Source organism: Dama dama, chromosome 12, assembly GCF_033118175.1.
Source record: "Dama dama isolate Ldn47 chromosome 12, ASM3311817v1, whole genome shotgun sequence".
Lineage (NCBI taxonomy): Eukaryota > Metazoa > Chordata > Mammalia > Artiodactyla > Cervidae > Dama > Dama dama.
In genome coordinates, this window is record NC_083692.1 from 36,041,450 (window position 1) to 36,053,541 (window position 12,092).

Sequence of the window (12,092 nt, forward strand, 5' to 3'; positions counted from 1 at the left end):
ATCTGTCAGTTCTCCTTTTCTCCTTGGAGCTCTACTTCCCCACCTCCCATTCTCTCTCTAAATATGCACATACTCTGGATGCTCTGGAGGCATGAGGCCAGTTGTTGTCCGGAAGTTTCCTGCTCTTGTTCATTAGTTGAAGCCCCTTGGTTAGAACCCATGTATTCCTTATCTTATTACCTCTTTACGCTGAGGCTCATGGCACGTGGGAGGACAGCTTTCATGTTTCTGAAAGTGTTTTTCCTCCATACTCATAGTTGATTTGTGGTTTGGCTGGTGTGCCAGATGTTTTTTGTTTGTTTCTCCAGAACCACTTTCTTCCTTTCCCCACCCTGGTCTCTGCCCTCAGGAGGCTGATCTTTAGGAACGACATCAACTGGTTCCCTTGCCTTCTGGTTTATTCTTGAGTTCAGCCAGTCTTTAAGGAGGATAGAGAGTGAAGGGAGGGTATTTATTGCCTCAGTCACTCCATTAGGGTTTCTTCTCCAGGGTATGGACCTCCATTGAAAATCATTTCTAGGACTTCCCTGGCTGTCCAGTGGTTATGACTCCATGCTTCCAAGGCAGGGTGCACAGGTTTGTCCCTGATCAGGGAACTAAGATTCCACACACTGTGTGGCCAAAAAATAAAATAAGAAATTAAGAGAGAAAGAAAATCATTCCTGTACTCCATGGTAGTTCTTGCCACATGATGTGCTTTCTTTCGAATCCTGATAACCACTGCCTCCTCTCCATCCTTGGACCTGGTGGTGGGAACAGCAAAGCTTTTAGGACTGCAGCATCGCTTCCCCCTCTTTAGTAATTAATAGTCCTTCTTCAAATCTTCCTCAAGTCATTTGAATTTACAGTGCCATCTATTTTCTGGGTATTAAATTGTAGGGTAGAAATCACTTTCCCTCAGAATTTTAAAGTCATTGCTCCTCCACCTTCTACCTTCAATGTGCTGTTAAGAGTCTGTTGCCTGTTGAACTATAATATTTGACAAAAACATTAATTAACAAGGAAAGGATAATCTCTTCAGTAAATAATGTTGGAAAAACCAGATATTCACATGTAAAGGAATGACATTGGACTCTTATCTAACACCACTTACAAAAATTAACTTGATGTGAGTTAAAGAGTTAAATGTAAGACCTGAAACTATAGAACTCCTAGAAGAAAACACAGAGTAAAAAGCTCCTTGACTTTGGTCTTGGCAACAGTTTTTGGATATGACACCAAAAAGTGCAAGCAACAAAACTAAAAAATAAGCAAGAGGGTCAACATCAGGCTAAAAGCTTCTGCACAGCAAAAGAAACAATTAGCAAAATGGAATGGCAGCCTACAGAATGGGAAAAAATATTTGCAAACCAACTATCTGACATGGGTTTAGTAGCTAGTATGCATAAGGAAGGCTGAACACCAAAGAATTGATGCTTTTGAACTGTGGTGTTGGAGAAGACTCTTGAGAGTCCCTTGGACTGCAAGGAGATCAAACCAGTGAATCTTAAAAGAAATCAACCCCAAGTATTCATTGGAAGGGCTGATGCTGAAGCTGAAGCTCCAATAGTTTGGCCACATGATGTAAAGAGCTGACTCATTAGAAAAGACCCTAATGCTGGGGAAGATTGAAGGCAGCAGAAGGGGACAACAGAAGATGAGATGGTTGAATGGCATCACCGACTCAATGGACATGAGTTTGAGCAAGCTCTGGGAGATGATGAAGGACAGGGAAGCCTGGCATGCTGCAGTCCATGGGGTCGCAAAGAGTTGGGCACAACTGAGCAACTGAACAACAACCAATGCATAAGGAACTTATACAACCCAGTAGCAAAAAACCTCAAGCAATTCTATTAAAAAATGGGCAAAGGAAAATAAATAAATTAATTAAAAATGGGCAAAGGACTTGAAAGACTATTCTCCAAAGATGACACACAAATGGCCAACAGGTACAAGAAAAGATGCTCAATATTACTAGTCATCTGGGAAGTGTAAATAGAAATCACGATGAGATATCACCTTGTGCCAGTCAGAATATGTGTGTGCTCAGTCATGTCCAGCCTAGCCGGCCAGGCTCCTCTGTCCATGGGATTTTCCAGGTAAGAATACTGAAGCGGGTTGCTATTTCTCCAGGGGATCTTGCTGACCCAGGGACTGAATCAGGGTCTCCTGCATTGGCAGGCAGATTCTTTACCACTGTGCCACCTGGGAACGTGCCTGTTAGAATAGCTATCATCAAAAAGACAGAGGTAAAAACCATTAGCACGGATGTGGAGAAAAGGGAACACTTGTGTGTTGTTGGTGGAAATGTATACTGATATAGCTACTATAGGAAACAGTGTGGATATTCTTCAAAAAATTAAAAATAGAATTACCGTATGATTTAGCAATTCCACTTCAGTTATCTAAAGGTAAAGAAATTACTTTTTCCTAAAAAGATATGTGCACGCCCATGTTGATTGCAGCATTATTTATAATAGCCAAGGCATGGAAACCACCAAAGTATCCACTGTTGGATGAACGGATAAAAAATATCACACCACCCAGGAGAGTATTAGTCATCCATAAAAAAGAAGAAAATTTGATATTTTGCAACAATAGTAAGGGACCTTGAGGGCATTATGCTAAGTGAAATCAGATAGAGGAAGACAAAGAGTGTATGACTTCACTTGTGTGTAGAATCTAAAACAGCTGAACTCATAGAGAGTAGAATGGAAGTTGCCAGGGGCTGGGGGTGGGGTGGTGGTGGGAAATGGGCAGATTTTGATCAGAGGATATAAACTTCCAGCTATAAGATGATTAAGATTTAATGCACAGCGTGGTGGCTGTAATTAATAGTACTGTGTTATGTACTTGAATGTATTGATGTACTGTTAAGAGAAAATGGTAATTATGTGGAGGTGACGAAGGTGTTAACTAACCTTATTGTGTTAATATTGCAATATATTTGCATCAAATATTCATGTTGTATATCTTAAACTTATGTATAAGTCAATAATATCTCAATAAAGCTGGAAAAAAGCATTTTAATATACATTAGTTTCCTTTCAATCATTTCCCATGTATTTTAGAAAGATAATTGTGTATAGTATGTATCCAATTTTATGAGTAATGTAATATATACATTTTCCATTAAAAAAGGTATTATTTATAAATATAATTAGATACATTTATAATATTTTTCTGAGTGCATATGTCATGGTTTAGTTAACAATTCTTTTATTGTTGGGATATTTTGGTGGTTTCCAATACCATTGCTAGGGATATTTTTTGTGCACACATGTTTTGGGTGATTTTCAAGAGGGTTATTATCCTGAGCTGGGATCCCAATGGCTATGGACAAGGGACCCTTGCCAATACAGAATGTTTTCCTTTAAAGTACTACCTAATTTGATTTAATGAAATGGATATCTTTATTTTCACATTGGGCTTTTTCTTTGATTACTAGAGAAAGCTGACTATTTTCTCATGTTTGTTAATCAACTGCAGCTGTAAACTGTGTGATACTACCCTTTTTCCATTTATCAGTTTGGGGTTTATTACTGATTTTAGAGAGTTTTTAATGTACTGATTTATCCTTTGCCTTTTTTTTTTTTAAACTGGGAGTGTTTCAGTTTCCTTATTTTGGTGTTTTTTGTATTTTGACATTTCTATTTTATAATTGACTTTGTTGATTGGGTGCAGTTATTTGTGTGTGTGTATGAGATATAACTGACTGGTTTTGGTTTAAAAGATACACCAACGCCCAGAGATTTGACAGCCTATTTGTTTTCTCATTATTTTAAATGGTTAGCCTTGAATTTATCTAATCATATGGTATCAAGAGAGAATTTAAATTGTTAACGTACCTCAACAATGATTTTAACATCACTAAAAATATTTTTTTCCAATAAGTTGGGATGCCTCCTTTAAAAAGTATTCAACTATAATGTGGAACTGGATATTTTTCTGGAGTTCTAAGATATTGATATGTTTGTTGATTTTTGTGCCTCAATCATACTTCTGATTATTACAGCTTTGTCAAATGTTTTCAAATCTCATAAGGCTAATTTTTTTTTCATCTTCTTTTGTCTTCAAATATTAGTTTGATATTTTCATGTATTCTTTAAGGTTAATTTTAAAATAATGTTCAAAATCTCATTTCATTACAACTGTGGAAACATAAATTCATCTGAGAGAAAATGACATCTCTTTAAACTTCAATCAAGGAAAATCTTTTAGTTAGGTCTTCCACTTTTCTTACTGAAGTGGTATCGTTTTGGTTTTTTTTCTTTTTTGTTTTCCATATTGGTGGCACACATTCCTTGTTGAAGGTCCTGGGTATTTGTTTTAATCCATCTCTAGTCATAGGATTAACTGTGAGATCTCTCCCAACTGCTTGCTGTCAGAAGGGCCTGACCCAGGGATGGCTGAACAAGTGAGTATCACTGGGCTGGAATATGGCCCAGGAACTGGAAGCACCTAGCTTGACCTGCAAGACTGAATTTTCTGGTTTTCACATCAAATGCGGAAGTTTGTTGATCATCTGCCATGAGGGTAATAAAACACCTCTCTGTCTATTGCACTGTTACCGCAGTTGAACTGCCTAGCCATTGACTTTGTTTGTCTTTTCTCAATCTCACCACTTTGGTGTTCTCAAAACCAACTAGACTTCCCCTTACTCTTGGATCATCTTGGCCCTTCCTGCCTCAGAGCCACTCTCATGATAAATTCAGATTCAGTTCCCATTACAACCTTTTAAGCCTGGGAGTGGTAGTGTCTCCTGGCTATTTCTGGCCTCAGTGTACGACACATCCCCTGTTTGTCTCCTTCAGCCCTGCCCACACCACTGCAAACAGTCCAGTGCATTGCAACATGGTGACTGTCTAGGTTGGCACCTGCCCTGGCCTGACCAGGTTGCAGCCCAACTTCCAAAGGTGAGAGTCCTTATAACCCTGGAGGTGAGAGGTGGAATCTCATTATTGTTTTACCAGCTTTGGGCTGGGTTCAGTCTCTGGGTTGGGAAGATCCCCTGGAGAAGGGAAAGGCTACCCACTCCAGGATTCTGGCCTGGAGAATTCCATGGATTATCCATGGGGTCGCAAAGAGTCAGACACGACTAAGTGACTTGCACTTTCACTTTCAGCTTGGGGCTCTCTTTGAGAAACAAATGGAGTTGGTCCAACAGAACTGGAGGAAAATGAATTCTTTTAAAGTTGTGAACTTGTTACTTTTAAAAAATTACAAAAGATTTCTATTAACAAAAGTGTATAAAGATCATGAGACGGTACAGTTTAAAGATTAACCACACGAGTGTAAAATCCAAAGGTTAACAGATAAAGCAGGTACCAATGCACTCATCAGGCTTCCCTGGTGGCTCGGTGGTAAACAATCTGTCTGCCAATGCAGGAAACCCAGGGTTTGAGCCCTGGGTCAGGGAGATCCCCTGGAGGAGGAAATGGCAACCCAATCCAGTATTCTTGCCTGGAAAATCCCATCAACACAGGAACCTGGCAGGCTATGGTCCATGAGGATGCAAAAGAGTCAGACACAACTTAGCAACTAGACAACACAATGCACTCATTAGCCAGCCTAATTACCACAAGTAGAAGGCCTGAGAATGGCGCTACACACTAGCTGAAAAGTACCTCCGTGCACCACGCCTTGCTGTGTTATATCTGCAGATTTGCTCTCTATTTTTTCCTCTTTTTTTTTCCTGAGCCAGTTGAGTTACTAGACTCCCCACATCAGGTTCTGTGATGTTTTAGGGTCCAATGAGGTCGGCTTAGGATGCCATGGACAATGTATACCCAAGCAGCCAAGCAGTGAACATGCTGAGCTTTTGACTGTTACTGAGTTGGAAAACCTTGCCATTCTTGTTTAGGAAGAGAAACAGACTCCAGTGGGGAAAGTGGCTACTTTACTTCTGCTTAGATATGGTTTTGGTCTACTCATACTTGTGTTATTTATGGTTTCAACTTACCTTGGGATTCCACTTCTGGGTTCTGTCGACTGCTTTCTCTTTAGCATCTCTCCACTTGTGGCCTGGCCCTCTGTTGCCTAATGCCCTTGTATATCTCACAGTCACACTCCCAGAGACACAGGGTGTGTGTGTGGTACACTTGGAGATGTGGTGTTGGTTGGGTGGAGCAGCGCCCAGGCAGCAGTTCCAGGTTCCTCTACTTGCCAGTCTAACTATAATAAACCTCCCTAAACCCACGCAACCTGGGCACGACCCTGTTCCTTGCAACTCCAATGGGCCTGAAAAACCATTCACAGATCCAACTGGTAGAACATCTAGTAAAGGAAATTTGAGAGCAATGTGTTGCATAGGGAGAAGGAAATACAGAGGGTGTTCTTATTACAACCTCTCCTCACCCCTTGTGAAAGCTCTAATCACACTGAAGAAACTGCTGCATGTTCCTGGTGGAGAGGGTGACGTGAAGATTTTGGGGGTCGAGAAGAGAAAGAAGAGAGAATAGCTAGACAGTCTCCTAAACTGGAAAGCGATCAGAGGTCTGTGGTTTTGCACAGTTGTGGGTACCTAGCACCTAGGCACTGCTCTGCCCAAACTAGGGCAACGTCCCCAAGCAGGCCCTGTCTCTCAGGAGTTTGAATGTGAGATATATAAGGACGCTCAGCAACAGAGGTGAAAGGGTTCGTCGCTCAGTTGTGTCTGCCTCTTTGCGACCCCATGGACTGCAGCCTGCCAGGCTCTTCTGTCCATGGAATTCCCCAAGAATACTGGAGTGGGTTGCCATTCCCTTCTCTATGGGATCTTTCTGACTCAGGGATCAAACCCAGGTCTCCCTCATTGCAGGGAGATTCTTTACCATCTGAGTCACCAAGGCCACAAATGGAGAGACACTAGAGAGAAAGTAGTCAATAGAACATCTGAGTGGAGACCTGCACCCTGCTCTGTGGGCCCTGGGGAGGTGGTGATGTAATAGATAGGGGGACCCCTGGATGCCGGAGGGACCAGAGTTTCTAACATTGGCAAAGATTCTGATACCTGCCAGTTTGCTGCTGTGACCACATACATTTCCAGGACACTGGGGTGACAATGGGAAGGAAGATCCCCAATAATACCTGGTACAGAAACTTCCACTAATTTAGTGGAAGCAGAATTGGAGTTGGAATTAGTGATTTAAAAGCAATAAAGAACACAGCACATTCTCTATGACTCAGCAATTTCACTCTTAAGTATTTGCCTAAGAGAAATGAAAATTTATGTCTGCAAAGAAAGACTTGTATAAGAATGTATATAGCATATTTATCCATAGTAACCCCAGCCTGGAAATAATCTAGATGTCTTTGTGATATATTTGTATAATGGAATAATACAGAGCAACAAAAAGGAATGAACTAGTAGCACAGCAGTAACATTGATGAATCTCAGAAACATGCTGAAAGAATCCAGACATAAGAATACATACTGTATGATTTTATTTTTTTTCATACTGTATAATTTTAATGGTAAGGTACTCTAGAAAAGACAAATCTAGTCTGTAATGACAGATCATCAGTAGCCTTGGGCTAGGCATTGGGAGGAAGCACTTTGGGTGGAAAACTTTGGGGATGTTGCAAATGTTGAGCACACAGATTATGGGTGGTTACCTGAGTGTATCAGTTCAGTTCAGTTCAGTCGCTCAGTTGTGTCCGACTCTTTGCGACCCCATGAACCGCAGCATGCCAGGCCTCCCTGTCTATCACCAACTCCCAGAGTCCACCCAAACCCATGTCCATTGAATCGGTGATGCCATCCAACCATCTTATCCTCTGTCGTCCCCTTCTCCTCCTGCCCTCAATCTTTCCCACCATCAGGGTCTTTTTAAATGAGTCAGCTCTTTGCATCAGGTGGCCAAAATATTGGAGTTTCAGCTTCAACATCAGTCCTTCCAATGAACGCCCAGGACTGATCTCCTTTAGGATGGACTTGTTGGATCTCCTTGCAGTCCAAGGGACTCTCAAGAGTCTTCTCCAACACCACAGTTCAAAAGCATCAATTCTTCGGCGCCCCGATTTCTTCACAGGCCAACTCTCACATCCATACATGACCATTGGAAGAACCATAGCCTTGACTAGACAGACCTTTGTTGGCAAAGTAATGTCTCTGCTTTTTAATATGCCGTCTAGGTTGGTCATAACTTTCCTTCCAAGGAGTAAGCGTCTTTTAATTTCATGGCTGCAATCATCATCTGCAGTGATTTTGGAGCCCCCCAAAATAAAGTCAGCCACTGTTTCCACTGTTTCCCCATCTATTTGCCATGAAGTGATGGGACAGGATGCCATGATCTTAGTTTTCTGAATGTTGAGGTTTAAGCCAACTTTTTCACTCTCCTCTTTCACTTTCATCAAGAGGCTCGTTAGTTCTTCTTCACTTTCTGCCATAAGGGTGGTGTCATCCGCATATCTGAGGTTATTGATATTTCTCCCGGCAATCTTGATTCCAGCTTGTGCTTCCTCCAGCCTAGCATTTCTCATGATGTACTCTGCATATAAGTTAAATAATTTTGCCTAAATTCATTGATTGTGCACTTGAAATGGGTATATTTCATTTTATGCAAAGCATTTTAATAAAGTTGATTTTAAAAATGAATGAACTCCTGTAGAAGAATCTCAAAGAAAACCCCCCAATATTATGCTGAGTCCAAGCAGCCAGATGCAAAGAATATATATAATACGACTCCATTTAATGAAATTCAAGGGCAGATGAAGGTAATCTACAGGCATAGAAAGTAGGAAAGGGGTGGGGATGGGCCATGTGGGAACTCTGTGGGGTGATGGTCAAGTTCTCTTGTTTGGGAGTGGTCATTACAAGCATGTGTACATGTATTAAAACTCCTTATACTCTTAAAATATGTGTTTTTCACTGTTTTAATATTTTGCCTTCATGTGGTTTTATTAAAAAAGGCACACATAATAAGGAATAACAATAGACATATTTTGCATACATGAGATTGAGTCATTTTTGCACGTTGATTCTTCTCATAGTGGTTGTATAACAGGCACTCCTAGGGCAAAGGGCAAGGTGGATGAGAAACCACATCTTGCTGGACAGCCTAATGCAGTCCGTTTGTGTGTGGTGGTTTAGTCGCTCAGTTGTGTCCAACTCTTCGACCCCATGGAAGGTAGCCCTCCAGGCTCCTCTGTCCATGGGATTTACCAGGCAAGAATACTGGAGTGGGTTGCCATTTCCTCCTCCAGGAGATATTGCCAACCCAGGGATTGAACCCACATCCCCTACATTGCAGGCAGTTTCTTTACCGCTGAGCCACCAGCAGTCTATTTGATGTAGCTTTAATCCAATGATTTAGAAATGCATGTGGTAAACAGAAAAGAACAGAACAGTCATCAGCTCTGCCTCATACATAGCAGCTGGGAGTCAGACATCATTCTGGAGGGGCAGCAGCTGCATTTCCCCAAAACTGGAGCTGGGGGAAGGGATCTTCCTTGAAGCAAATGAAGGAAGTGGGAATGGCTTGAGGGACAACCAATACTTTCTGCTCCACCTTCTGTTCTCCCCAGCTCTGGAGCTATTCTTTCCAAGGCTTATGTCTCAGTCACATGTCCTGGTCCAGGTGCTACCCACAATCACCAGGTGAAGTTGCTTTCCCCCAGATATGCAAACCTCTTCTGGAAGACTTGGAACTACGGGCCCACAATTTCCTATGCTCATTACTCAACGTAAGGGCCCAGGTCCCCCCCACAGCATCGTGGGTTCCTTATGGTGTACGTCACCTGGATGGCTTGTTCCCCACCTGTGGGAGACCCTTGAGTTGGTGGAGGACCAACTTACCATAGTGCTGGGGCTTTCTCTTTACGTTACTGCCATGTCTTGGCACAGTCTACCCGCCTGCTTTTTACGGAGCAGGTGTGTGGTCTGCGAGCCTACTGGGCTGAGGCAAGAGGAATGTCTCCTTGGAAGGACTGAATGTGGTGCTGAGCGGAGCGGCATCACTCCCACTCTGGTGGATGTGTGGAGACGGCCTGCTGTCGAATGGCAGAGTTCTCTACAGACACCAGCGGAAAGGAAAACTGAGCTCCGCCGCCAAGTGCTCTTCAGAGTTTGGCAAGGTAGTGCTGGTTCCCATGGACACTTGCAGCTTCCAGGAGCTCACGTTCTCCTGACTGCTCAGCACCCCCTCTCCCCTCTTCCTCAGCACTGGCTTGCTTTATTTAGTCTAAGGGGCTGGCAAGTTCTCTCAGACTGTATCTGAACTTTTGGGATCCATTTCTATCCCTGGGCTGGGCAGATCCCCTGGAGAAGGGAAAGGCTACCCACTCCAGTATTCTGGCCTGGAGAATTCCATGGACTGTGTAGTCCATGGGGTCGCAAAGAGTCGGACACGACTGAGTGACTTTCACTTTCTTAGACTGCATGGTTTGTGTTTGTGGGCTTTATTTTCTAGCTCTCTGGTGGCTGACCTGCACCTACCTGTCTGGGCTGAGGGCCTAGGCAGTATTGGGTGGAGTGGACACAAACTCATGGAAAGATGACTTGAACAAAGGTGAGTCAGGGAGAGAGAGAGGAGGAGGAGAGAGTGAGCAAGCAGAAGATTAATCTGCAGTATCATCCAGTCCCATGCATGTATGTAAGGAGAAGTGAGAACTTAATTCACCATGTACTACAAAATTATTCCCATGGGCTAAAAAGGGTTAATGCAACGTCTAAAAAAATACTGAGATTTGTTTGCACTTACTGCTGATAATGGTCCTCCAAAATGTCAAATAAATCCAATCTTTTCCTCACACGCTGCCTTGTCTATGGTTGGATGATCTAATTAACCATTTGCCGTCATTAAAATGGGTGTATTGGGTTGGTCAAAAAGTTTATTCAGGTTTTGCCACAATTGCTTATGGAAAACCAAACAAACTTTTTGACCAACTCAATATTTTCTAACCAATTACACTTGTGTACTATTGTCTGAAGCAATGCTCTCCAATAGGACTTGATGTGATGATGGAAATAGTCTGTATCTACGTTGTCCAATAGGGTATCCAGAAGCCACAGCAGGCTATTGATCACTTGAAATATGGCTAGTGGAGCTGAGGAACTGAGTTTTTAGTTTTATTCAATTTTAATCAATTTAAACAGCCACATATGACTAATGGCTCCTGTATTAGCCAACACAGGCCTAAAGTTTACTTGTGTGCTCTGCTAAAATGTGAAGGGATCCTCACACTGCCCCAGCCTCTGAGTGAATCAGTCAGCATTTTATCTGACTTCTACCTTCTTAGGTGATTCGTCCCTTCTAGAACTGAGGGTGGGTCCTTGGAAGGCTGTCCCACTTTGTGTGATAAGGTGCTCGACATAGTTACCAGGCAAGGGAAAGATACATTTCACTTCATGACCTGAAATAGACCGCCAGCTATTTGTTTAGCAAAGATGGATTTATTCTGGATCAGTAGAGAATTGCAATTCAGGATCTGTATCCATGTGCAAGTCGTCCAATTGGCAAGGGGAGAACACTTTTATAAAGGGGGAAATGGAAGTTGGGAGCACTGTGGCAAGCATAGATCCCAGGACTTTTTGTTGGCTGAGTCCTTGCCAGGAAAGAAGAGAAAGATATCTTCTTCCTGTAGGGCTCTGCTGTCGTCACAGGGCAGAGAGCTCCCCCTTCTGGTCTCCAGACCCTGTTTAATTCAGGTTTCCATTTATTAATTTTTCACCAAGGGGGCAGGGGAGCTTGTTGCCAAAAGGTAGATCCTCAAGGTAAATGGTGATGAAACATCATTTTTCAAAATGTAGATTGGACTCATTTATAAGAAGGTGGCTGGCTCTCATGGTTTGGTGTGGACAATTTTCCTCACCAACTCTTGTTTCCCCTGACAACAGGAAACTGTCTGATCTCATTAGATCATGAGTTCTCCTGGCACAAATATTGCCTAGTGCTGCATTCTGCCTTGCTTCCATGGCCTGTAGTACCATATACATCTTTTTTGACACCTTCCTCTCTCTCCACCACTGTATCTAGTCAATCAAGTCCTACTGAGCATTTCTCCTAAATATTATTAAATCTATCTACTCCTTTCTCTCCCAGTTTTCACAACTTTAGTCAGAGTCACAGCAACTTTTGCCTGGATCATTCTTATGGGCTCCTTGCTTCCAATCTCTCGCTTCTCTAATTAGG